This window comes from Amblyraja radiata, chromosome 13 (assembly GCF_010909765.2).
Source record: "Amblyraja radiata isolate CabotCenter1 chromosome 13, sAmbRad1.1.pri, whole genome shotgun sequence".
NCBI lineage: Eukaryota > Metazoa > Chordata > Chondrichthyes > Rajiformes > Rajidae > Amblyraja > Amblyraja radiata.
Window position 1 is genome coordinate 10247340 of NC_045968.1, and position 25363 is coordinate 10272702.

The 25363-nt window shown below is 45.3% G+C and overlaps 1 non-coding gene across 1 annotated transcript; it reads left to right on the forward strand.

The window, feature by feature from the left end:
- Positions 1 to 748: 748 nt before the first annotated feature.
- LOC116980205 lies at positions 749 to 938 on the forward strand. The gene has a single exon (XR_004413896.1). It is a non-coding gene; the product is annotated as a U2 spliceosomal RNA (small nuclear RNA).
- The last annotated feature ends 24425 nt before the right edge of the window (positions 939 to 25363 follow it).

A 25363-nucleotide genomic window follows, 5' to 3' on the forward strand; every position in this document is an offset into this window, starting at 1 on the left:
AGTGTTCAAACTATTCGGCACAAGAGGGCAGAGTCTGGAATGAGCACCACACTAAACCAGACAGCAGTACCTCTACCTGTCCACCAGGGGCGTCTATCCTCATGGTACTGGTGAAAGCTCGGGGCTTGCATGCCAAACCCGTAGCATTTTAGGCCACGGCCCAGAGCAGGCCCCAGGGGAAAATGCGCCACCCCCCAACAAACATCGTCCCTACAAGAACAAGAAACCGAAGAAAACAACAATGAAGACAGATAAGTATGGTTCCTACCATCACATAAAGGTTAAGGGTTGTACTAACAAGGGGTGGATGAATCACGCATGGTTAGGAAGCTATCGCTCTTGGTAATTATATACCAAAAAATAAATACAAGGGGAATAGAATTAATATCTTGCCACCAATTCAGCAAGCACCCCAAGTGGTCTACCCTCCCACGATGGTGAATGTCGCACCATCGTTGATAAACCACGAGTATTTCGCCAGGTATACCCATTCATGGGATTTGTAACTACTACCATGGATCCAAGGATACTTTATGGTAGATATCGACCTTGAAGATGCACACTATTCAGTACCTTCTCATATAAGTTTCGGATATACCACAATTACCTGGATGGAGTAACCATGATGAGCGTTGCGGCATTTAAGTCAAAGTTATCCAGAATCAACTAGCCCTGACACTTAGAAACATTCCGTCATGGCATGTCTATATATTAACGACAAACTATCCTTGGATACAGCTTTAGCTGCATCGCTTCTCGGCCTTTTGGCTAAGATCAAGTGTAGTATCTGTTCTTATCAGTCTAATAATCTGATACGTCCCTTATCTAGGGACCATATATTAAATTGAATTTTGGAACAGGGAGGGAATAGGGGCTTGCTCCGTCCACTCCACGCATCGACCCAGTATTGCAGTGCCTCTGGGAACGGTGCACAAAATATATATCCAGATATTTACGTTGACCATCCACAACGTTGTTATCTGGTATTCATTAAGACTATCAGTCATGGTGCATTAACCACCAATCAACTACGTGGCAAAGTAATTGCGATATAGCAGCATTACCAGCTACTGAACTTTGTACCTTTCCTATGAGCTGAGATACTAGTGTTCAAAACTATCTCCATACCTGTAATATGGGGGCAAATGGATTAATCTGTAGTGTTATCATGGAATTTATCGGCAGGAAGGATTATGGTTGTACACTTCCACCTGTTTTGAGTAACATCTTATGTGTCCTGATGTGTTACTGAGCTTGTAATACTTAATGCCAATATGAATTGACTTAAGCATGTTATATATTAACTTACTTAATTCTAGTGAAGCATTTGCTCAGTAATCCACCAAATTTGCATGTTCGTTTATAAGATAACAACATCAGTGGTGGCATATACCAAACCACTTGGGCGGAGAACATCGATATTAGGTGACAATTTATTAACAATTGGAAACCGTATGTCGTCAAACATGTTGACCATCAGTAACTCACCTATCAGGTGAGCTAAATACTGTAAACATACATTTAAACCAAAAATATTTGCTGAAATCACTAAGCAATATGGACACCAGATATCGATTCCTTATATCCAATTAAATCACCACGTACTAACTTACGTCACATGAAACCAATCTCAAGGCAGCGGCAATGGAGACATTCCCGCGTATTGAGGGGTGGGGGGAACCTAATCTCTATGTTTTCCTTTCCTTCTACCTCTTCAATAGGTACTACGGCTTCATCAGTCGGGTACTACGCAAATTACAGTGGACCAAGTCCACAAGCATGGTTCCCAGTGATCCTCGACATGGTCATTAAAAGAATTGCAGAATTGGGAAGACATTGCTGTGCTTGGATCAGGAGCACTATCAACCTGATGACAGTATTCCGTCGCATATCCTAGGGAATATACCTGAGGAGCATCAAGAAATGGTACACTGTTTCCAAAACAGGAATTACACATTCAACTATAACAAAAAACTGTACTGGAGCTCCTGGCAGGTCTTCACCACAATGAAGGACATGTTCTGTTAGCCTACTACAACTTAGGTACCGCTCACTGGTGATCAGATACAGGAGAGGTATATCAATCCATTCCCCAGAAATAGGTACACCCAAATTGGGATGTCAGTGAAATCCTGACATACCTTAGGGGATGATCACCAGCCAGGTCACTCACCCTGGAACAGCCTACCCTGAAGATGGACATGCTGGTGGCCTTACATCAACACAAAGAGCCAGCTCTCCCATCTACTACGATGGGACAACATGGTTATAACACCAGATAGTGTCACATGCCCATTCAAGGGTTGGCCAAACAGAACAGACCAGGAACATCAGGTCCAGTCATGAAATTCCGGGCATACCCACCTGAACCACGTTTTATGTGTCATGACCCACTTAGAGATCGACACAATAAGGAATACCGAGGGAGAGGAAAAAGCCTTATGGGTCAGCCACAGGAAACCTCATGGTCGGGTGACGAGCTAAACTATCTCTAGTGGCTCAAGCAGGTACTGGGAGTTGCTGGAGTAAATACTAACGTGTATAAAATCTTATTCCACCAGGACAGCTTCCACGTCAGTAACTAAGAGGATGGACGAGCCTATGGACCACATCCTGGCTACTGCAGGGTGGTCTAGGGAGTATACGTTCCAAACTTTTATAACAAACCACTGACAGAACCTGTATCGTTTGCAGAAAAATAATCTGCAAAAAATATATAATTTAAGCCCGGGGGAGCAATTGGTCTTGTTGTTGTTAATAACACCATTATTGTTTTTACAAACAGATTCATGGTTGATTACGATAACATACTTCCTCCCTCGAATAACTTCGGCAGCGAGTGAAGTATGAACTGTTACATGGTTTGAAATCACAGAGCTTTGAAGTCTTCACGTAGTCACTCACGTGACTCCGAAGTAAAATAGTAAGATTAAACGAGAACGTACCAGTTTGAAGTTTGATCTGTATTTTATGAGGAGTTACGATGAGGGATTACGTGCCCTCCGCTCCTACCCTCATTATATGGATCAAACTAATAAATTGATGTCTCCTTATCTTTACTATGTTTACTTCAAATAATTGTGTCTATCTGTGATTCCACACCGCTGCTTGGAAGTATGCCGCGCCTGCGCACTGAGCGGGTTCTTCACGTAATCCCTCATCGTAACTCCTCATAAAATACAGATCAAACTTCAAACTGGTAAGTTCTCGTTTAATCTTACTATTATCCCTCACATCTCTTTTAAACTTTAGCCCTATCACCTCAGCTTATATCGATTGGATATTTACCCCCTCAATTGACAAATTCTCCTCCCCATTTTAACAGGCAGTCAGCTTTAAACTTCAGCAGCAGTGCCCATATAATTCTGAAGGAAGCGCACGGTTTTGTGGGACAGAGCGTAGGTTAAATGTCACTTGGTGGAAAGACGTTTCGAAGGCAGCAAACGGAGCAATTTAAAATGAAAGATTGTGAAGACATTTACACGCCGTTGTCCAAAGATGATTAAATCACAAACAGAGGTCAACAGATATTGCAGTTGAACTGGAGGCGGCAATGGTAGAGTTGCTGCTTTACAGCGCCAGAGATCCGGGTTCGATCCTGACAATGGGTGCTGTCTGTACGGAGTTTGTATGTTCTCTCCGTGTCCGGGTGCTCCAGTTTCCTCCCACACTCCAAAGACGTGCAGGTTTGTAGGTTAATTGGCTTGGTATAGTTGCAAATTGTCCCTAGTGTGTGTAGGATAGTGTTAATGTGCAGGGATCGCTGGTCGGTGCAAACTCGGTGGGCCGAAGGGCCTGTTCCTGTATCTCTAAACTAAACTAAACTTAAGTAAACAGACATAAGGAAAAACTGTATGTTAATGCATTCATTAGTAACCAAGTTTTCAGGAAACATCTGTTTACTAAAGAAGTCCAAGGGCAAGCTTATCGTAGATTACAACAGATCAGTTGGCACACATGCTTGTCTGTAAAATAGCATCTGCACTTTAATGAAAGAAAGTCCTTTATGTCTATACATGAGGCAAATGGATGTGTTTAACTGCACACTTAATTAAACCAAAAAACATCAGAGAAATCTGTCGCAACAAGGATGTTACTTGGTTCACTCTTACAATTGGAATTTTAAAGACCATTTTTCATATTTAATATTCACAGCAACACAAAGGTCACCTAAAATGTTTTCTAAATACCAATGCATTCGCACTAGTAGTTTATCAGATGGAGACTTAAAAGACACTAATAATGTTAAAAGTGACCGTGAAGGCCACTTGAATGGCTACGGGGATGGTTTTGTTGTTAAGAATCAAATGATCAACATGTTATTGAATGTTATTCATACAAACACAAGAGGAGTCTGAACAGTTATATCGTAAACCAGTGAGGTTTTGTTTCACGTGATGCCTTTGGAGGATGTTCATAAGGGTCGTAAGCGATAGGAACAGACAGGCCATTCAGCCCATCAAGTCTACTCCGTCATTCATCATGGCTGATCAACCTTTTCCTCTCAACCCACTTTCTCCTGCCTTCTCCCCTAACCCCTGACGCCTGTACTAATCAAGATGTTCTACCAATCTTTGGAATGACTTGGAGACCATGTTGAAATGATGCTTGGATTAGAGTACATTAGCTACAGGGAGAGATTAGTTCAGTTTAGTTTCGAGATAGAGTGCAGAAACAGGCAGTTCGACCCACCGAATCCGCGCCGCCCAGCGATCCCCGCACACCAACACTACCCTACACACACTAGGGAAAATCTAACCTACAAACCTGTACGTCTTTGGAGTGTGGGAGGAAACCGTAGATCTCGGAGAAAACCCACGCTGGTCACGGGGAGAACGTACAAACTCCGTACAGATAGAACCCGTGGTTGGGATCGAACCCGAATCTCCAGCACTGCAAGCGCTGTAAGGCAGCAACTCTACCCCTGCGCCACCGTGCCACCCCGGCCGGTCAGATTGGATTGTTTCCTCTGGAACGCCAGAGGTTGAGGGGAGACTTGATAGAAGTACATAACATCACGTGAGGCAGAGATAGGGTAGACAGCCAGAACCTTTTTTCCAGGATAGGAATGTCAAATAGTACAGAGTAGAGCTTTCAGGTGAAAGAGGTAAAGTTTAAAGGAGATGTGCTGGGTAACTTCTTTACATAGGTGGATTCCTCGAAACTGCTGCTGGGATTGGCAGTGGAGGCAGATATGACAGTGGCATTGAAGACATTTGGATATGCACATATAAATGCGGGGAATGGAACGATTTACATTATGTACAGACAGCAAAATCCTGGAGTAACTCAGCAGGCCAGGCAGCATCTCTGGAGAGAATGAATGGGTGAGGGGGGGAGGGGAAGATGGGGTTGGAGCACTGGACTGCCCCTCCCTCCCGGAGTGACCCGTCCTGCCTTGCGAGTGCATTGTGACATCACTCTGATTTCTTTACCGAAATGGGTGAGTTTGAAGAAATCTGGTTGCTTTTAAAATTTCAACGATTAATAACTTCAGAAATACAAGTGGTAATGCAACGGGAAGATGTTTATCGCCACCACGGGAAAAATGTGAGTAGGAGGTGTGAAAATGGGATGGCTGTGGCCTAGCGTTTGGAAGAAGATAGGAATTAATCAGATTGACACAGAGACACATCGTGGGCACAAACAAGATGAAGACTTTTAGTTATATAGAGATTGTCCTGGCCAAATTGGGGTGTTGCATGCATTTCTGGTCACCCCATTACAGGAAGGATGTGGAGGCTTTGGGAAAGGTGCAGAAGAGGTGATGACTGGATTAGGGAGTATTAGCTCTCAGGGGGATTTAGCTCTGGAATGACAAGTTTACGGGAGACCTGAATGAAGTATATTAAATTATGAGACACATCAATAACTTGAACAGTTAGAACCAACCTCCCAGGATGGGAAAAAACAATTACTAAAGAGCATCGCTCTTAGGTGAGAGGGGCAAAATTGAAAACAGGTGGGTGGGGCAACTTTCTTTATACAGAGTGTGGTGAGTTGCTGGAATTTACTGCCAGGGTTGGTAGTCCAGGCAGATAAGATAGTGGCATTTAAGAATCTTTTGGATAGGCACATGAATGTGCAGGGAATGGAAGGATATGGTAGATATGCAGATAGATAAGAGATGATCTTGACATTATGTTCGGCACAGACATTGTGAGTTGAAAGACCTTCTCTTTTAGGTACCTCAACAAGATACACATTGGATTGAATTGAATTTGTAGATACAGCATGGGCCCCACCAAGTCCATGCGGACCATCGATCACCCATTTGTACTAGTTCTCTCATCCCAGTTTCGCCTCCACTCCATACACACAATGGGGGCAATTTACAGAAGGCCAATTAACCTACAAACCCGCACAGCTTCGAGATGTGGGAGGAAACCGGAGCACCCGGAGGAAATCCACGCGGTCACAGTAAGAACGTGCAAACTCCACAAAGACAGCAACCGAGGCCGGGATCTAGGTCACTGGCACTGATTACTAGTTGGGCCACTGTGCCCCCCTTTAATTATGTTCACATTGCATGTATTTTCAATGGGCGAGTGTAACATCCGTTCTTCAATAGATCTCCTTCCCTCCACACCAGACTGCTTCGCACTATAAATAATGGTTTGAAAGCGTACATCAATCCATAAGCAGTTTGATTCATGTCTCTGTGAGATCTTCACTGCAGGAGATATGGAATATGCTCCCTGTGATCTCACTCTCCAAGATGCATTCAGAAGGAAGACAAGGTGGATACAAAATGTTGGAGTAAGTCAGCAGGTGAGGCTGCATCTCTGGAGAGAAGGAATGGGCGACGTTTTGGGTCGAGACCCTTCTTCAGACTGCAGTCTGTCTGTCAGACAGAAGACTATGTCTGTGAAGCCAGAATACAAAGTAGCAGCCACTAAATATCATTTCAGTCGTAGTAAAAACCTCTGAAGTTCCCACAATGCCTCACTTCATGATTCATCGAACCCTGGCCATGTCTTATACTTTACACTGTTGGTCCAAAAGTGAGAATCGTAGGATTACAGCCAGCTCCAGATAAAGTGGATGTAAATTGGGAGGGCAAATTACAGAAAGGGGCAATAAGTTTGAGGACATTTAGGAGGATTGACTGATTGAACAGGAACATGGTTTCTGATTCATGCTGCAGGCCCACCACCGATTGTCCGGCACCTCCTTCAATCCGCAAAAAGGATGACGAGAGCTCAATTGAAATCCGCCCCCTGGAAGTTCCGCCGAAAATATGGCGCCTAGGCCGAGTGAGGCGGCCGATCTCAACCTCATCTGGACTTCCGCAGCCAATCGGCGGCTCGACTTTGCCCCATGTGGCCGGGGATCTGGAACTAAAATAGGTGCAGGAGTCGGCCATTCGGCCCTCCCAGTCGAGCCTGCCCACCGCCCTTCCATATGATCATGTTGATTCATCCAACTCAGTAATCCTGTACCTGCCTTCTCTCCATTCCCCCATGATCCACTTAGCCAAGGTCATCACTGACCCCACTCACCCTGCACACTATGCCTTTCAGCTACTGCCCTCTGGGAGGCGTTACAGGTCAATTGCCTCCAAAACAACCCGTTTCAAAAACAGTTTCATTCCTACCGCAATTAACTTTTAAACTCCGTACGGTGAGGAAATACGAATAAGCATGGCCCTTATGTATTATGAAATGTGTCTGTTTGTATGTATATCTACGTTACGAGTTGAATGTTTGATGAAATGTTGGAACCTGTATCGAGCTGTACTGAGAACAAATTCCACCAGCCTGGCTGTGTGGTCATTAAAAAATACAATACAATACAATACAATACAATAGAAACATAGAACATAGAAAATAGGTGCAGGAGTAGGCCATTCGGCCCTTCGAGCCTGCACCGCCATTCAATAAGATCATGGTTGATCATCCAACTCAGTATCCTGTACCTGCCTTCTCTCCATACCCCCTGATCCCTTTAGCCACAAGGGCCACATCTAACTCCCTCTTAAATATAGCCAATGAACTGGCCTCAGCTACCTTCTGTGGCAGAGAATTCCAGAGATTCACCACTCTCTGTGTGAAAAAATGTGCGGAAAAAAAAGAAGGGTCGCAACCCAAAACATTGCCTGTCCATGTTCTCCAGAGATGCTGCCTGACACACTGCGTTCATTTTCTTTGGTATAAACTTGTTCCTTGTCATTAGATTTACTGAAGACTGTTGCTTATGTTGACAAGCTGAATCAAGCTCAATTACAATGAGAGGAAAATGTATCAAAAACGTGATAAAGCAGGGATGAAAATTGATTCCAATGAAGACAAACTATAAAACCTGAAAATGTGTACTTGTAATGGTGTGATTAATCTTGTGATATTGTTGCCCTTGCAAGTTATATTCTGTTTCACATCTATTGAGTTAAGGCCACAACTACACACCGGCTTCACTAAGAGTTTAATACATCGTCAATGAACAGTGTGTGGTGACTTGCTTAAGAATACCTGGCTTCCTACATCGCAAATCTTACTGAGGTTTCTTAAAGGGTCTGCTGTGCAAGAGCTCCAGCCTTTCTCAGCTGTACCTAGGTTCTGACAGCCTTTATCACACTATGCTTTTAAATCTTTTCCTTCTTTAAGATAGGCACAAAAGGCCGGAGTAACTCAGCTGGTCAGACAACGTCTCTGGAGAGATGGATTAGATGACGTTTCGGGTCGAGACCCGTCTTCAGACTGAGAGTCAGGGGAATTGGAAACGAGAGATATGGACGGTGATGTGGAGAGATGTAGAAAAAAAAGAATGAAAGACAGGCCAAAAAGTAACAATGGTAAAGGGTGTAGGCCATTGTTAGCTGTGGGCTTGGTGAAAACGAGTTGTAGACAATGAGACGCAACAAGACAACTTTGAAGCTAGAACAACCACTTGGGTGGGGGAGGGAGGTCAAAGGTCAAAGGTTGATTTATTGTCACATACACCTAGATGTAGTGAAATTCTTTTTGCCAATGCAGCACATAAAAAAAGAATACAAACATAACAATAATAAATAGCTTTAACATAAAAACATCCCCCCACAATGGTTCCCATTATGGAGGAAGACACAAAGTCCAGTCCCATCCCCAATGTCCACCCATAGTCGGGCCTATTGAGGCCTCCACAGTTGCCTCTACGGAGGCCCGATGTTCCAGGCTGTCCTCGCCGGGTGATGATGTTCCGGCGTCGGGAGAGTCCTCTCAGCGGCCTGGTAACCCTGGAATGGCCGCCTCCCTACTCGAGACCGTGGCTTCCGGAGCCGACAAGGCCGCGCCGAATGGAGCTCAACTGGCGATCTCGTCGCGAGATCCTAGGCTACCGGTGTAAAGTTCAGCACCGCCGCCCGCAGCTTCCAGAGAGAGGGGGATGTAAGGGTTAATTGAAGTTAGAGAAATCAGTATGTAAGCTATCTAAATGAAATATGAGATGCTGGTCCTCCACTTCATTATGTTCCCCAACATAGTCTTGATCTGCAATTATTTAAATTTGATTCTTCAGCTCCCTGAGTTCATCATGGACAACACTAGAGTCATAGAGTTATACAGCATGGAAACAGGCCCTTCAGCGCAACTTGCCCACACCGGCCAACATGTCCCAGCTACACTAGTCCCACGTTTGGTCCATATCCCTCCAAATCTGTCCTAGGTCCTTTGTTCTAGCAAGCAAAGAAAATGGCCCGAAGAAGGGTCTCGACCCGCAACGTCGCCCATTCCTTTTTCTCCAGAGATGGTGCCTGACCCCGCTGTGTTACTCCAGCATTTTTGCGTCTATCTTTCTTATTTTTTACAAATATTTATTAGTCCATTTCAGCTACTCAGAGATCCCCGGAGAGATCTAAACACGATGGAACCCCGTATTAATACTTCCTAGCAGTATTGCACCCCTTTTAAAGTCTCGATTATTTTAGCACGATTATTTCGATTATTAAAAAGATGGTACTGCTTGGACCTCAGTATTCCTATTCATAATGCTGTGGGCATGGCTCGATTATGTTACAAATTACTGCCTTCATTGCTGTTGGGAAACTGTACGTAGCATAATTAAGGCTGATACTCCCATTTGTACTTGTAAATACTTGTGGTAGAAACAGAAAAAAAATGTAAGTTTTAATCCTAGTGGCTGGATGAAAGCATGATAACCCAGTTAAGTGGTGCTGCTAGTCCAATGGCAACAGGATAAAAAAAAATATGCCTATATCATTCAATAAATTAAACTAATTATGATGAATGCTGTGTCATCTATAAATGAGCCCTAGCGAGACCACACCTGGAGTTGTGGGTGCAGTTTTGGTCTCCATATTTGAGGAAGGACATTCTTTGAGGGTGTGCAGCGTAGGTTCATGAGGTTAATTCCCAGAATGGCGGGACTGTCATATGTTGAAAAAATGGAGTGACTGGGCTTGTGTTTAGTGAGTCCTGTTTTTCGTTCGTAGGGGATATGGACTTTTTAATGTGGGGGGTAGGTGTCAACTCTACTTCTAGGTCCCTACCTGGTCGGTGAGGCAGCTTTTTCTCCGGGCTGCCCGTCGACCCGTCCTCGTGGCCTACCAGCGGGCTTGGAGCGCCGTTTTCCTGGCGGGGACCGCCCAGCACCTCGGCCTCGGTGGCGGCACAGCGCTGGAGCGCTTTCGTGGAGCGGAGCGGGCGATGCCTTGCCTGGGTCACCGCGCTGGATCGACGCGCTGGAGCTCCGGTGAGCTGAGACCGCCGTGTTCAACACCTCCGGGCTGCGGGTCTGCGGAGCGAGCGGGCGGCGAAGACTTCATCATCGGGAGCCTGGGGGCTACAAACCGGCGCGGCCTTGTCGGCTTCGGAAGCCGCGGTCTCCAACTAGAAAGCGGCCGTTCCAGGTGGCCCAGCCGCTGAGAGGACTCTCCCGACGCCGGGGCAAGATCACCCGGTGAGAATGGCCAGGAACATCGGGCCTCCGTAGAGGCAATTGCGGTGGCCTCAATAGGCCTGACTTTGGGGTGAACTTGGGATGGGGACTGGACATTGTGCCTTCCCCCACAGTGGTATCCACTGTGGGGGGATGATTTTTTTTGTCTGTAATGTAATCCTGTTAGTCTTTGTCCAAGATGGCTGCCGTGGAGGGAGAGTGGACGCTGGCGCGCTTTGGCAGCAGCTGCTCTCTCTTCACATTGTGTTTTTGATTTTCTGTTTTTGGACTGAATTCTGTTTTTTGTTTGTGTCTCTGTGATGTCTTTATTATTTATTTTACTCTGATTATATGTTTATATTCCTGTTAATCTATTTAAGGTGTCCTTGAGATGTTTGAAAGGCGCCCAACAAATAAAATTTATTATTATTATTATTATTATTATTGTGTACACTGGAATTTAGAAGGATGAGAGGGTATCTTATTGAAACATATAAGATTATTAAGGGATTGGACACGCTAGAGGCAGGAAACATGTTTCCGATGTTGGGGGAGTCCAGAACCAGGGGCCACATTTTAAGAATAAGGGGTAAGCCATTTAGAACGGAGATGAGGAAAAACATTTTCACCCAGAGGGTTGTGAATTTGTGGGATTCTCAGAATCAAAAGGCAGTGGAGGCAGGTTCTCAGGATGCTTTCATGAGAGAATTAGATAGAGATCTTAAAGATAGCGGGGTCAAGGGATATAGGGAGAAGGCAGGAACGGGGTACTGATTGTGGATGATCAGCCTTGATCACAGTGAATGGCGGCGCTGGCTCAAAGGGCCGAATGGCTTAATCCTGCGCCTAATGTCTATTGTCCATTGATTCAATTTTAAATTCTGATTTGTCTCAAGTTGCAGCAACTGAACCAAAGGCATGAAGCAAAATGCACATTAAAAGAAGGTATTAAATTAAAAGGTAAGGTTGTCTAATTCATGTTTTTACAACTTGTGGCAGATAAATCAGAATTACATTTTTAAGAAGGTGCATTTTTTGAAGATGCTTTCGATGAGCCATTTTATTTTTTTCAAACAGGCAAGCAGATATAACCAGCCTAGTGGTTGCTATGACATCCTGGCTGACAGGGCATCCTAGATCCAGTACAATGCATTGATTGAATTGAATTGAATTGAATTGAATTGAATTGAATCCTTTATTTGTCATTCAGACCTTTCGGTCTGAACGAAATGTTGTTGCCTGCAGCCATACATGTAATAATAACAACACACAATAAATACAAATTAACATCCACCACAGTGAGTTCACCAAACACCTCCTCACTGTGATGGAGGCAAAAGTCTTAGAGTTACTGTCTCTTCTCTCCTCTTCTCCCTCTGCGCCGAGGCGATACCCCACCGGGCAATGGTAAGTCAGTCCCGCGGTTCAAGCTCCGCGGCCCGGAGGTGGTCGAAGCTGCCGCCCTCCAGTCCAGCGGATGCAGCTGTTGCAATGGGTGCTCTGGAAAACAGGCATCAACCTGTGACCTGCGAGCTCCCGACACTGTCATCCACTGGCCCGCGGCCGAGCCCCGGATCCAGGTCGCCGCCGCCAGAACGCCGCTTCAGCCACCGGAGCACCGTCTCCGCCCCGCACCGGGCCGCCCACACGGCAGCGTCCCAGCCCCGCACCGGGCTGCCCCCACGGGAGCGCCCTCCAGCCGGTAGCTGCGCCGCCCGCATGGGAGTGTCTCAGCCCCGCGCCGTCCGCCCTCACCGGAGCGCCGAGTCGTGCCGCTGCCCAGACGTCGCCACAGCTCGAAGACGGCCAGCCTCGCGTTGGTGAGTCCTGGCTGGCTCTACCTCCGGACCCTCGAGGTTGGTCGCAGGTTGGAGGCCGCCAGCTCCGCCATTAGGCCTCAGCTCAGACGGGGGAAGAGAAGGGGGATACGACAAAAAAGTCGCATTCCCCCGAAGGGAGAGACAGAAAGCCCTGTTTCACCCTCCCCCCACACACATAACACCACATAATAACCAAAACAATTACTAAACTAGACAAAAAAAACAACACAAAAAAGTAAAAACAGACAGACTGCAGGCGAGCCGCAGCCGTATCACAGCGCCGCCACTTCCAGACATGAATGCACATGAATATTGTACGTTTAATTAGATAATTAAAGCACAGAGTATGGCTTTGATAGTAAACAGCCCCTTTTAATGTTTTCCCAGCTTAGATAAGGTGAAGAAAGTGAGAGAAATCTAGTGTCTCAAACAACATAGAAACACTTCAATGTAACCTTCCAAATAACGCTTCAGTCCTAAATGGCCTACTCTTTATTCTTTAAACAGTGACCTTTACCTATTCTTAAATTGTGTTTTAAAACTATTTTATTTATAAAATTACAGGAGGCTTAGTGTACTAATGTTATTTTATGTATTTGGTTGATTCATTTCACAGGGGTATTTCTCACCTTGTTAATGTACTGCAATTATTTGAACGAGGATTAATTGTGTCAAACACATTGGGGATGGCACAGTAGTGTTGCTGCCTTACAGTGCCAGAGGCTCAGGTTCAATCACGTCTATGGATGCTGCCTGTTCGGAGTTTTCTCTTGGTGCTTCGGTTTCCTCCCACACTCCAAAGACGTATAGGTTTGTAGGTTAATTAGCTTCTGTAAATTGTAAATTGTCCCTAGTGTCTAGGATAGAACTAATGTAGGGGGTGATCGCTGGCCTGCATGGACTTGGTGGGCCGAAGGGCCTGTTTCCACGCTGTATCTGAACGTCAAAAGTCTAAAATAAAGTCGAACTCACCCATCCACAGTACTTTGCTTTCCATGTATCCAGATAAATCATAGCTGGCATGAGTACATCAGGAAATGTCAGAGAGGAAATATACAAAGTGCAGAATATTTTTAAGACAGCGATTGACAGGTTCATGATTAGTACGGGTGTTAGGGGTTATGATGGAGAAGGCAGGAGAATGGCGTTGAGAGGGAAAGATAGATCAGCCATGTTTGAATGGCGGAGTAGACTTGATGGGCTAAATGGCTTAATTCTGCTCCTAACAACCAGTGAACTGATGAATTTCAGGACAGTTTTATTGGGCTATGGGCCAAACATGGCCAGGTGGGACATGTAGATGGTTGGTGTGGGCAAGTTGGGCCTCAAAGCCTGTTTCCATGCTGTGTGAGACTACCACTCAATGAACCTTCAGAAGAGGTAATGAGTCCAGCATCAGCTTATTTAACCAACAGTAGAAATGAAGTTCCTGAAGAAACTCCTCTAAGGTTTTATGGCTGTGAATAACTTTAGTTTAGTTTAGATGTACAGAGTGGAAACAGGCCCTTTGGCTGATCAAGCCCGCACTAACCAGCGGTCCCCGCACTGCCCTACACACACTAGGGAAATTAACCTACAAACGTCTTTGGAATGTGGGAGGAAACCAAAGATCTCAGCCAAAGGGGAGAACGTACAAACTCCGTACAGACAGTACTCATAGTCGGAATCAAACCTGGGTCCCTGGCACTGTAAGTGCTGTAAGGCAGCAACTCTACCGCTGTGCCCCTGTGCCATCCTCACCATCACCTCACGTAAAAGGAATGATGCCAGCCAGCTGATGCCAAGTTTGAGAGTAAGCATGCAGGTACAGCAGGCAGTGAAGAAAGTGAATGGCATGTTGGCCTTCATAACAAGAGAAGTTGAGTATCAGAGCAAAGAGGTCCTTCTGCAGATGTATAGGACCCTAATGAGACCACACCTGGATTACTGTGTGCAGTTTTGGCCTCCAAATGTGAGGAAGAACATTCTTGCTATTGAGTGAGTGCAGCGTAGGTTCACAAGGTTAATTCCCGGGATGGCGGGACTGTCATATGCGGAGAGAATAGAGCGGCTGGGCTTGTATACTCTGGAATTTAGAAGGATGAGAGGGCATCTTATAGAGACATATAAGATTATTAAGGGTTTGGACACACTAGAGGCAGGAAACATGTTGGGGGAGTCCAGAACCAGGGGCCATGGTTTAAGAATAAGGGGTAAGCCATTTAGAACAGAGTTTGGGAAACAGTTTTTCTCACAGAGAGTTGTGAGTCTGTGGAATTCCCTACCTCAGAGGGCAGTGGAGGTCGGTTCTTTGGATACTTTCAAGAGAGAGCTAGATAGGGCTCTTAAACGTAGCGGAGTCAGGGGATATGGGGAGAAGGCAGGAACGGGGTACTGATTGTGGATGATCAGCCATGATCACATTGAATGGCGGTGCTGGCTCGAAGGACGAATGGGCCTACTCCTCCACCTATTGTCTATTGTCTATTGTCTATTGTTTTGTTACACTGGAAACAGAAACAAAATTAGAAATGTTTAAGCAATTAAAATGCTATTAACGGTAATGAAAAGACTAAATTAAATACAGATATTTATATATAGTGTTTTCTTTTGTGATATATTTATAGTCGGAGGAACCCGCTCTTACAGAATCTGTACAATCATTTTGTAATTGCAGGTTGTTAGAATTTAGTTACTAATTTACCTACAAATTATAATTACTCAGGCAAGCTAGAATCCTTGTTTAAAATCGTGTGCTTCATGTTGTACCTAACTTGTCATTGAACATGGCAAATGGTACACTACAATTTTGCGCATGTGTCGTACTGCATCAGTTCCACACTTTGTACACTCTATGCATGATGCTCTTAGAGTCATAGAGTGATACAGTTCGGAAACAGGCCCTTCGGCCCAACTTGCCCACACCAGCCAACATGTCCCAGCTACACTAGTCCCACCTGTCAGCATTTGGTCCATATCCCTCCAAACCTGTCCTCTCCATGTACCTGGATAGTCACAGCCTCAACTGCCTCCTCTGGCAACTTGTTCCATACATCCACCACTCTTTGTGTGAGAACTATACCCTACAGATTCCTATTAAATCTTTTCCCCTTCACCTTAAATCTATGTCCTCTGGTCTTCGATTCACCTACTCTGGGCATGAGACCCGATCTTGCCCAGAGACTCTGCATCTACCTGGTCTATTCCACTCAAGATTTTATACACTTCTATAAGATCAACCCTCATCCTCCTGTGCTCCAAGGAATATAGTCCCAGCCTACTCAACATCTCCCTATAGCTCAGACCCTCTAGTCCTGGCAACAGGACTTAATAGCGAACACCCAATATTATATAGATAAATGTGAGGTTATCCACTTTGGTGGCAAAAACAAGGGGGCAGATTATTATCTCAATGGGGTTAGGTTAGGTAAGGGGGAGGTGCAGCGAGACCTGGGCGTCCTTGTACACCGGTCACTGAAAGTTGGCGTGTAGGTACAGCAGGCAGTGAAGAAAGCTAATGGAATGTTGGCCTTCATAACAAGAGGATTTCAGTATAGGAGTAGAGAGGTTCTTCTGCAGTTGTATAGGGCTCTGGTGAGACCACATCTGGAGTATTGTGTACAGTTTTGGTCTCCTAATTTGAGGAAGGACATCCTTGTGATTGAGGCAGTGCAGCGTAGGTCGATGGATGGGGCTGCTTTGCGTGATGGACTGGAATCTGCAGTCTCTCGCCGTCTTGGGTAGAGCTGTTGCCGAAAACAAGTGGTGATGCACCCCGAAAGGATTCTAAAAGCTCATTTGCAGAAATTGGTAAGAGTCATTGGTGACATGCTGAATAAGTTCGTAAGTTCATAAGTGATAGGAGTGAGAGGTGATAGGAGCTCATAAGTTCATCAAAGTCAAAGTAAAAGTCAAAGTTATTCGTCACATGCACCAACTAAGGGACAGTGAAATGAATTTGCCAGCAGCGATACAGTTGAAAAAAAGAACACCCAATACTCAATAGAATTTAACATCAAACATCCACCACAGCATTCTTCGCTGTGGTGGAAGGCAACAAAGCTCAGTCAGTCCTCCTCCCATAAGTGATAGAATTAGGCCATTCGGCCCAGCAAGTCTATTCCACCATTGAATCGTGGCTGATCTATCTCTCTCTCATAACCCCATTCTCCTGCTTTCTCCCCATAACCCTGACACTCGTACTAATCAAGAATGTGGCTTTCTCTGCCTTACAAATATCCATTGACTTGGCCTCCGCAGCCTTCTGTGGCAATGGATTCCGCAGATTCACCACCCTTCTGAGGAATTAGAGCGACGCAGAGGCGCAGCGGTAGAGTTGCTGCCTCACAGCGCTTGCAGCACCAGAGACCCGGGTTCAATCCCAACTACGGGTGCTGTCTGCACGGAGTTTGTACGTTCTCCCCGTGACCGCGTGGGTTTTCTCCGAGATCTTCGGTTTCCTCCCACACTCCGAAGACGTAGTGGTATGTAGATTAATTGGCTTGGTGTATATGTGTACAATAAATTGTCCAAGTTCAAGTTCAAGTGAGTATATTGTCATGCGTCCCTGATAGGACAATGAAATTCTTGCTTTGGTCCCTGGTATGTGTAGGATAGTGTTAATGTGCGGGGATCCCTGGTCAGCACGGACCCGGTGGGCCAAAGGGCCTGTTTCCATGCTGTATCTCTAAATTAAATTAATCTAAATTAGATGCATTGGTGTGCTTTCTTGATCAATGTGGATCACCAGGACAAATTGTTGGTGATATTTGTACCTAGGAACTGGAAGCTCTTGCACATCTCCTCTTCAGCACCATTGACGCAGAAGGGGTCATGTACTCCACCACTCTTCCCCATGTCCATGACTAGATCCTTCATTTGGCAGACATTGAGGGAAAGACTAACAAAAAGACTCAAAATGTTGGAGGCACTCAGCGGGTCAGGCAGCATCTGTGGAGAAATGGAATAGGCGACGTTTGAGATAGAGACCCTTCATCAGATTGAAAGAAGGAGAGGTTGTTGTCTTCACACCATATTACAAAGCTCTCCCACTCCTTCCTGTACTCCGTCTCATTATTCTTCCAGATCTGGCCCACGAAGGTGGCGTCAACTGTAAACTTCTAAACATAGAAACTTAGAAACATAAAGGTGCAGGAGTAGGCCATTCGGCCCTTCGAGCCAGCACCGATATTCAATATGATCATGACTGATCATCCAAAATCAGTACCCCATTCCTGCTTTCTCCCCATATCCCTTGATTCCGTTAGCCCAAAGAGCTATATCTAACTCTCTCTCGAAAACATCCAGTGAATTGGCCTCCACCGCCTTCGGTGGCAGAGAATTCCACAGATTCACAACTAGATCTAAAGGGGTAAGACCACGCATTTGTGTATGCATTTGATTTGGCTACACATTTGTGTATGCGTAGGGAGCATAGTGAGAGGCTGAGAATACTGCCTTGCTGGGCGTTGAGAATTTAAAGATGGAAATAATAATAGTGGAAGTCTCCCGACTGAAAATCCTGGGTCAATGGTTACACCAGTTGAATAACAACACAAGTGCGGCCTGATGCTAATTATTAATGTACATACCTTTCTGTAAGTATGTAAAATCACTTTCAGTTTTATCTTTGGCACATGGGGGAAGAACCAGAGTGCCAGTGGTCTTTAAGCGCAAGGTTCAATCATGAGGCTGCCAGATGTACAGAGGTTTTTATGGTACAGTGACTCGCTAATTTGTAGTTTAAGTTCAAAATTGTTTACGGTGTTTCAGGGCCTTTAATCATCTGTCAGTAATTTGTTGGAAGGCAGCCTGCAAGAGCACAAAGGTAAGCAGAGAGTTTAAGTTTAAGAGAGTTTCCAGTTTAAATTCCTTAAATAGTTTTATCTCCGTGCAACCACTTTCTGTTATTTGCACTACCAGTTTATTTATTCATGTGTGTATATATTTATATCATGGTCTCTGAACACATTTATCTGTTTTGTAGTAAATGCCTACTATTTTCTGTGTGCTTAAGCAAAGCAAGAATTTCATTGTCCTATACAGGGACACATGACAATAAACTCACTTGAACTTGAACTTGAACTTGAAATGACTCAATGACAAAGAGCAGAAAGCAGCCAGAATTGGTTCTCAAAGAGGGCGCTCTCTGCTTCCCTTTGTGCTCTTGCAGGCTGCCTTCCAACAAATTACTGACAGATGATTAAAGGCCCTGAAACACCGTAAACAATTTTATTTTCAAATCCCTAATACTTAGGCTATCTGCCAGTAAAAAGCAGCAGCTGTCGTAAGCATTTTCATACTCAAGTACGTACTATTTCAGACATTAAAACTAGGGTGGGTATTCGTAGGTACATAAGTGCATAAGTTGTAGGAGCAGAATTAGGCCATTCGGCCCATCGAGTCCGCTCCCCCGTTCAATCATGGCTGATCTATCACACCCTATCAATCCTAATTTCCTGCCTTCTGCCCATAACCCCTGACACCCGTACTAATCAAGAAACTGGCAATCTGTGCTTTAAAAATACCCTTTGGCACAGCCTTTTGAGGCAATGATTTGCATAGATTCACCACCCACTGATGAAAGAAATTCCTCCTCATCTCTGTTTTAATCTGAGGCTGTGGCCTCTGATCCTGCACTCTCCCACTAGTGGAAACATCCTCTCCGCACCCACTCTATCCAGGCCTTTCACTATTCGGTAAGCTTCTATTAGGTCCCCCCTCGTCAATATTATGTACATCTTTTCCAGTTTAAATCCCTTAAATAGTTTTATCTCCGTGCAAATTATTTAGAAATTTAATTAGAATGGGATTTTATTCAAATAAAGAAAACTCCTGTAATATGGGCTTTGGAACGCTAAACAATTTTAAGTGCAGCTTGATTGCTCAGCATTCAACCCACCAGGTAAAATTAGCTGGTTCAGATTTGTTCACCCGGCTCTCAGAAATATGTCACTGACTGGAAAGAGTGCAGAGAAGATTTACCTGGATGAGCTATAGGGAGAGGTTGGGCAGGCTAGGATTTTGTTCCTTGCAGGAGGCTGATGGGTGATCTTATTGGAGGTGTATGAGTCAAAAGTGACCAGGTGTATGTCAAATGTGACCAGGTAGTACTAGCTTAGATGACCTGAGTTTTACGAACAAGATCCACAAAGCAAATGTCTATACTATTTCAGAGAATATATTGTGACTATTATAAAATTGTGACGATTATAAAAGGGCTGGACAGGCTAGATGCAGGAAAAATGTTCCCAATGTTGGGCAAGTCCAGGACCAGGGGCCACAGTCTTAGAATAAAGGGGAGGCCATTTAAGACTGAGGTGAGAAAAAACCTTTTCACCCAGAGAGTTGTGGATTTGTGGAATTCCCTGCCACAGAGGGCAGTGGAGGCCAAATCACTGGATGGATTTAAGAGAGGGTTAGATAGAGCTCTAGGGGCTAGTGGAATCAGGGGATATGGGGAGAAGGCAGGCACGGGTTATTGACTGGGGACGATCAGCCATGATCACAATGAATGGCGGTGCTGGCTCGAAGGGCCGAATGGCCTCCTCCAGCACCTATTTTCTATGTTTCTATGTTTCCATATTCAGCAAGGAAGATACTGTATTAGTGCAAATAACATCAGTTCCTACCAGATTAACAGGAATATCTTCATTACATTTTGCATCAATTTTGTCTTGTAACTCTTTATAACAAAGATCTAAGATTGGATGTGAACTGTCACGTAACAATGATCATGAGACCATCCTTGCTGATCAAAACAACTGGATATCGTGGGAATAGAATCCGTTTCTGCTGTTGAAGAATTAAAAGATTTTTCAGTGAAGCTCTTGTGGTGACGAGTGCTTTCAGTGACAGCCAGGACATTGGGGAAGTTGACAATGCTGCCAACTGCAAGCGTGTTCAATCTTATCTGCTCCACACTGAGAAAATAGTACACAAGATCATTCATCCTTGAGTAAAGACCATGGATGATCCCTTTAATGCTGCTGTGAGGTGGCTAACTGTGATACATGGCAGCGATCTGCTGAGGCCAGGAGGCTAACAGCGATGGTGACCTTTGGTGTTCTTCGAGAGGAGTCACTGAGTCATCGAGTTATGTAGCGTGGAAACGGGCCCTTTGGCCCAACTTGCCCCAGCCACAGTACACTGGTCCTACTTGCCTGCGTTAGTCCAGGCAGCAGAGTCTGACGGAGGGCCATCTTTTTAAGTCTTGGCGATGAGGGCGTTCACGGTGGCGTAGCGGTAGAGTTGCTGCCTTACAGCGCTTACAGCACCGGAGACCCCGGTTCGATCCCGACTACGGGAGTTTGAATGCTCTCCCCGTGACCGCGTGGGTTTTCTCCGAGATATTCGGCTTCCTCCCACACTCCAAAGACGTGCATGTTAATTGGCTTGGTACAAATGTAAATTGTCCCTAGTGTGTGCAGGGCGGGGATCTCAGGTTGGTGCGGGCTCGATTGGCCGAAGGGCCTGTTTCCGCACTGTGTCTACTAAACCAGACAAATCTTTTTACCTCGTCCCACCCACCGTTTAAGCCTCAAGCACAATTTTAAGAAGGAACTAAAATGTGCCAAAATTAACCGTTTCTCCAGCTCTGTGTTCTGTTGCTTAGAATTTGGATTACATAGAAACATGGAAAATAGGTGCAGGAGTAGGCCATTCGGCCCTTCGAGCCTGCACCGCCATTCAATATGATCATGGCTGATCATCCAACTCAGTATCCTGTACCCATATTGTATATCATTCAGGAAAACCCAGTGTACAATCCAATGATTGCACAACACAATTGTAACTTTTGTAACTTTTTGTAATTGTAATTTTTAATTATCAATTTCGCGACCTAATATATACAAGTGGAACAGACATTTCTGGTCGTGATCCATGCCAGGAGTCTGATGAAGGGCCTCGACCCGAGATGTTGCCCATTCCTTCACTCCAGAGATGCTGCCTGTCCCGCTGAGTTACTCCAGCATTTTGTGTCTACTAGCAGGTACAATGTTTTAAAGGCGCAGGAAAATAATGGTCTGTTTAATATTCACGCGGGCAGAAACAAAATCAGGACGCAGACACACTGCTCTCTTCACGCTATATCATTTAAAAAAGAACACTCTGCAATGTTGGGATACCACAGAAGGCAACTCCAGAATTGAAGGCAGACTTTCCTTGGAATTTAAAATTGGTGCCAAATCTGGCCACTCTGTCTACTCCCCCTGTGTAGTACTTTTTAGTTTGGTGCAGAAACAATATCTTTGGTCCACAGAGTCCGCACCAACCAGTGATCCCCATAAACTGGCGCTATCCTACCCACTAGGTACAATTTACCATCTTTACCACAGATATAAACTTATAAACGTGCATGTCTTTGGAGTGTGGGAGGGACGACAGATGGCACAATGGGCTAAGTGTTCGGCTGGCAACCGGAAGGTAGCCGGTTCGAATCCCGCTTGGAGTGCATACTGTCGTTGTGTCCTTGGGCAAGACACTTCACCCACCTTTGCCTGTGTGTGAATGTGTGTGAATGTTTGTGAGTGACTGGTGGTGGTCGGAGGGGCCGTACGCGCAGATTGGCAGCCACGCTTCCGTCAGTCTGCCCCAGGGCAGCTGTGGCTACAGAAGTAGCTTACCACCACCGAGGAGTGAATGAATAATGCGATGTAAAGCGCCTTGAGTATTAGAAAGGCGCTATATAAATCCCATCCATTATTATTATTATCCAACGCACCCGCAGAAAACCTACGTGGTCGCGGGCAGAATATCCAAACTCCATGCAGACAGCACCCGGAGTCAGGATCGAACCCGGGTCTCTGGCGCTGTAAGGCAGGAACTCTACCGCTGCACCACTGTGCCGCCCACTTTACACTAAAGTTGTATTGAAGCAGAGGATTATCCAACATATCAAACTAGTCTCTTGGTGGGGATTTGTAAATCAAGGTGATAATCTGTCCATGTTTTTAAAAATGGCTTTCTATAGTGGAAACAACATTGAACCATCTGCTTGATGTAGGGGAAAGGGAAGAAATGGTTTGCCTCATGTACTGTTAATTATTAATAATTAGCTGGTTCTAAGTCCTGAACCTGCACCACAGCAATAAAATAATCTTGCCCGCGGTCTTCATGCTACCCCAAGCCAATGCCAAGGTGGAACTGGATCAATTATAAACTACACTCAAATTGAGACATCAGACTCTGATCGAGACATCAAACATCACCCCTGGGACTTCAAGTACCAAATTCAGGTATGTGCCACACTGAATCCATTAGCTGGTCTACCATGTGTAAGAAAGAACTGCAGATGCTGGTTTAAATCGAAAGTAGACACAAAATGCTGGTGTACCACAGAGGGTGAGGCAGCATCTCTGGAGAGAAACCCAATCTAACCTTTCTGTCCTGGGCCTCCTCCATTGTCAGAGTGAGGCCCAGCTCCAATTGGAGGAGCAGCACCTCATATTTCGCTTGGGTAGTTTACACCCCAGCGGTATGAATATTGACTTCTCTAACTTCAGATAGCCCTTGCTTTCTCTCTTCACCCCCTTCCCCTTCCCAGTTCTCCCACTAGTCTCACTGTCTCCGACTACATTCTATCTTTGTCCCCCCCCCCCAACCCCCTCCCCTGACATCAGTCCGAAGAAGGGTCTCGACCCGAAACGTCGCCCATTCCTTCTCTCCAGAGATGCTGCCTCAACCGCTGAGTTACTCCAGCATTTTGTGTCTAGTTTGTCTACCATGCTACATAAGGGCCAACCCTGATGCACCACTACCAAGAACACCTATCGCTCCAAACCTCACCCTCGCTTCAGCCGGGCCGATCGTCTGCCCCTATTCCTCCTGCCGGCCTACAAACAGAGACTGAGATTCAAGACGCAAAAAAAAAGTGTGGTGGAGTTCTATTCTGAAGAAGCTGAGAGCCCGTTTCAGGACTATCTTGAATCGGTGGACTGGGACATGTTCAAGACCACTACATATAGGCTTAAGACTTTAGCGACACAGTGTGGAAACAGGCCATTCTGGTTCGGACTGGTCAGCACGCACCAAAAAACATTTCACTGTACCTCGGCACACGTGACAATAAACCGAACTGAACTGAACTGAACCTTTGGTCCAGCGATTCCACGCCGACCAGCGATCACCCCATATACGAGCACTATCCTACACACACACTAGGGACAATTTATAATTTACCAAAGCCAATTAACCTGTACGTCTTTAGAATGTGGGAGGAAAGGAAACCGGAGCACCCGGAGGAAACTCAGGCGGTCATGGGGAGAATGTACAAACTCCGTACAGACATCATGGTCAGAATTGAACCCGGGTCTCTGGCGCTGTAAGGCAGCAAGTCTACCGCTGCGTCACCCCATGCTGTACATGGTGCCCGAATGTGTTTACCTCTGTCAGATAACTGGAGTAACTCAGCGAGACAGGCAACATCTCTGGAGAGTTGGAATGGGTGACGTTTCGGGGTACCTCGATCAGTATTCGTTTCCAACTATGACAATCAGGGTCCATCCTGATGAGAAATCGTAGCAGAGCAGGAATGCAGTGGCGCAGCTGGTATAGTTGCTGCCTCACAGCACCAGTCCACGTTTGACCCGTATTCCTCTAAACCTTTCCTATCCATCACTATTAGACTGTTGAACTGCAGCAAGTTCTTTCCTCTTCTGTTCAGCAAGGCCAGATTAGAAACTACGAAAAAAGACACAAAGTGGTGGAGGAACTCAGTGGGCCAGTGGGCATCTCTGGAGAAATGAGGAAGGAACTGCAGATGCTGGTTTAAACCGAAGATAGACACAAAATGCTGGAGTAACTCAACGGGACGGGCAGCATCTCTGGAGAGAAGGAATGGGTGACGTTTCGGGTCGAGACCCTTCTTCTGACTGCAGAAGAACCCATTCCTTCTCTCCAGAGGTGCTGCCCGTCCTGCTGAGTTACTCCAGCATTTTGTGTCCAGCATGTCTGGAGAACGTGGATAGGTGACGTTTCGAATCGTGAGCCGTCTTCAGACCACAAAGTACAGTGGTTACTGTCAGGTTACCATCACAACCCCACAATATTACAACAGAGCCCCTTATATCCCTCTGTAATTTCTTAAGAGATAAAGAACATGTTTTGATGTACATCTCCGTGAATCACTCTCAATAAGTGTTTTTCTTTCATCTGTCAGCTTACTAAAGTGATGCTCTAATGCCTGCAATCACTTGCAGCCATTTCTCAGATAACTGTCATATGTTAAGTGAATCTATGTGAATTATAAAGCTTTTCACACAAATGTTTTTACTTTATTTAACATTTTCGTTTTAACGGACCTGTCAAAAGCAGTAAATTACCAGCAATGTGGTCCTCCACATCATTCATGAGATGTGCTCTCTACCAGGTGCCTGGACCAAAACAGAAACTGTTCAGGAATAACAACAATCGTGTTCTGGATTGCCCCACTTAAAACTTGAATTGCTTCTATTCTTGAGAAATGAAAGAACTATTAACCGGTGATATTGATGCCAACGTCAAGTTATAATTTCTGGGTCATGAGCTCATGATCTTTTCCTTTGAGCATAGGATGTGAATGCTGTTGGCAAAGTGGATGTCCATAATTGATTGCTACCAGGGTCATAAGTTCATGAATTCATAAGTTGTAGGAGCAGAATTTGGCCATTCGGCCCATCAAGTCTACTCCGCCATTCAATCACGTCTGATCT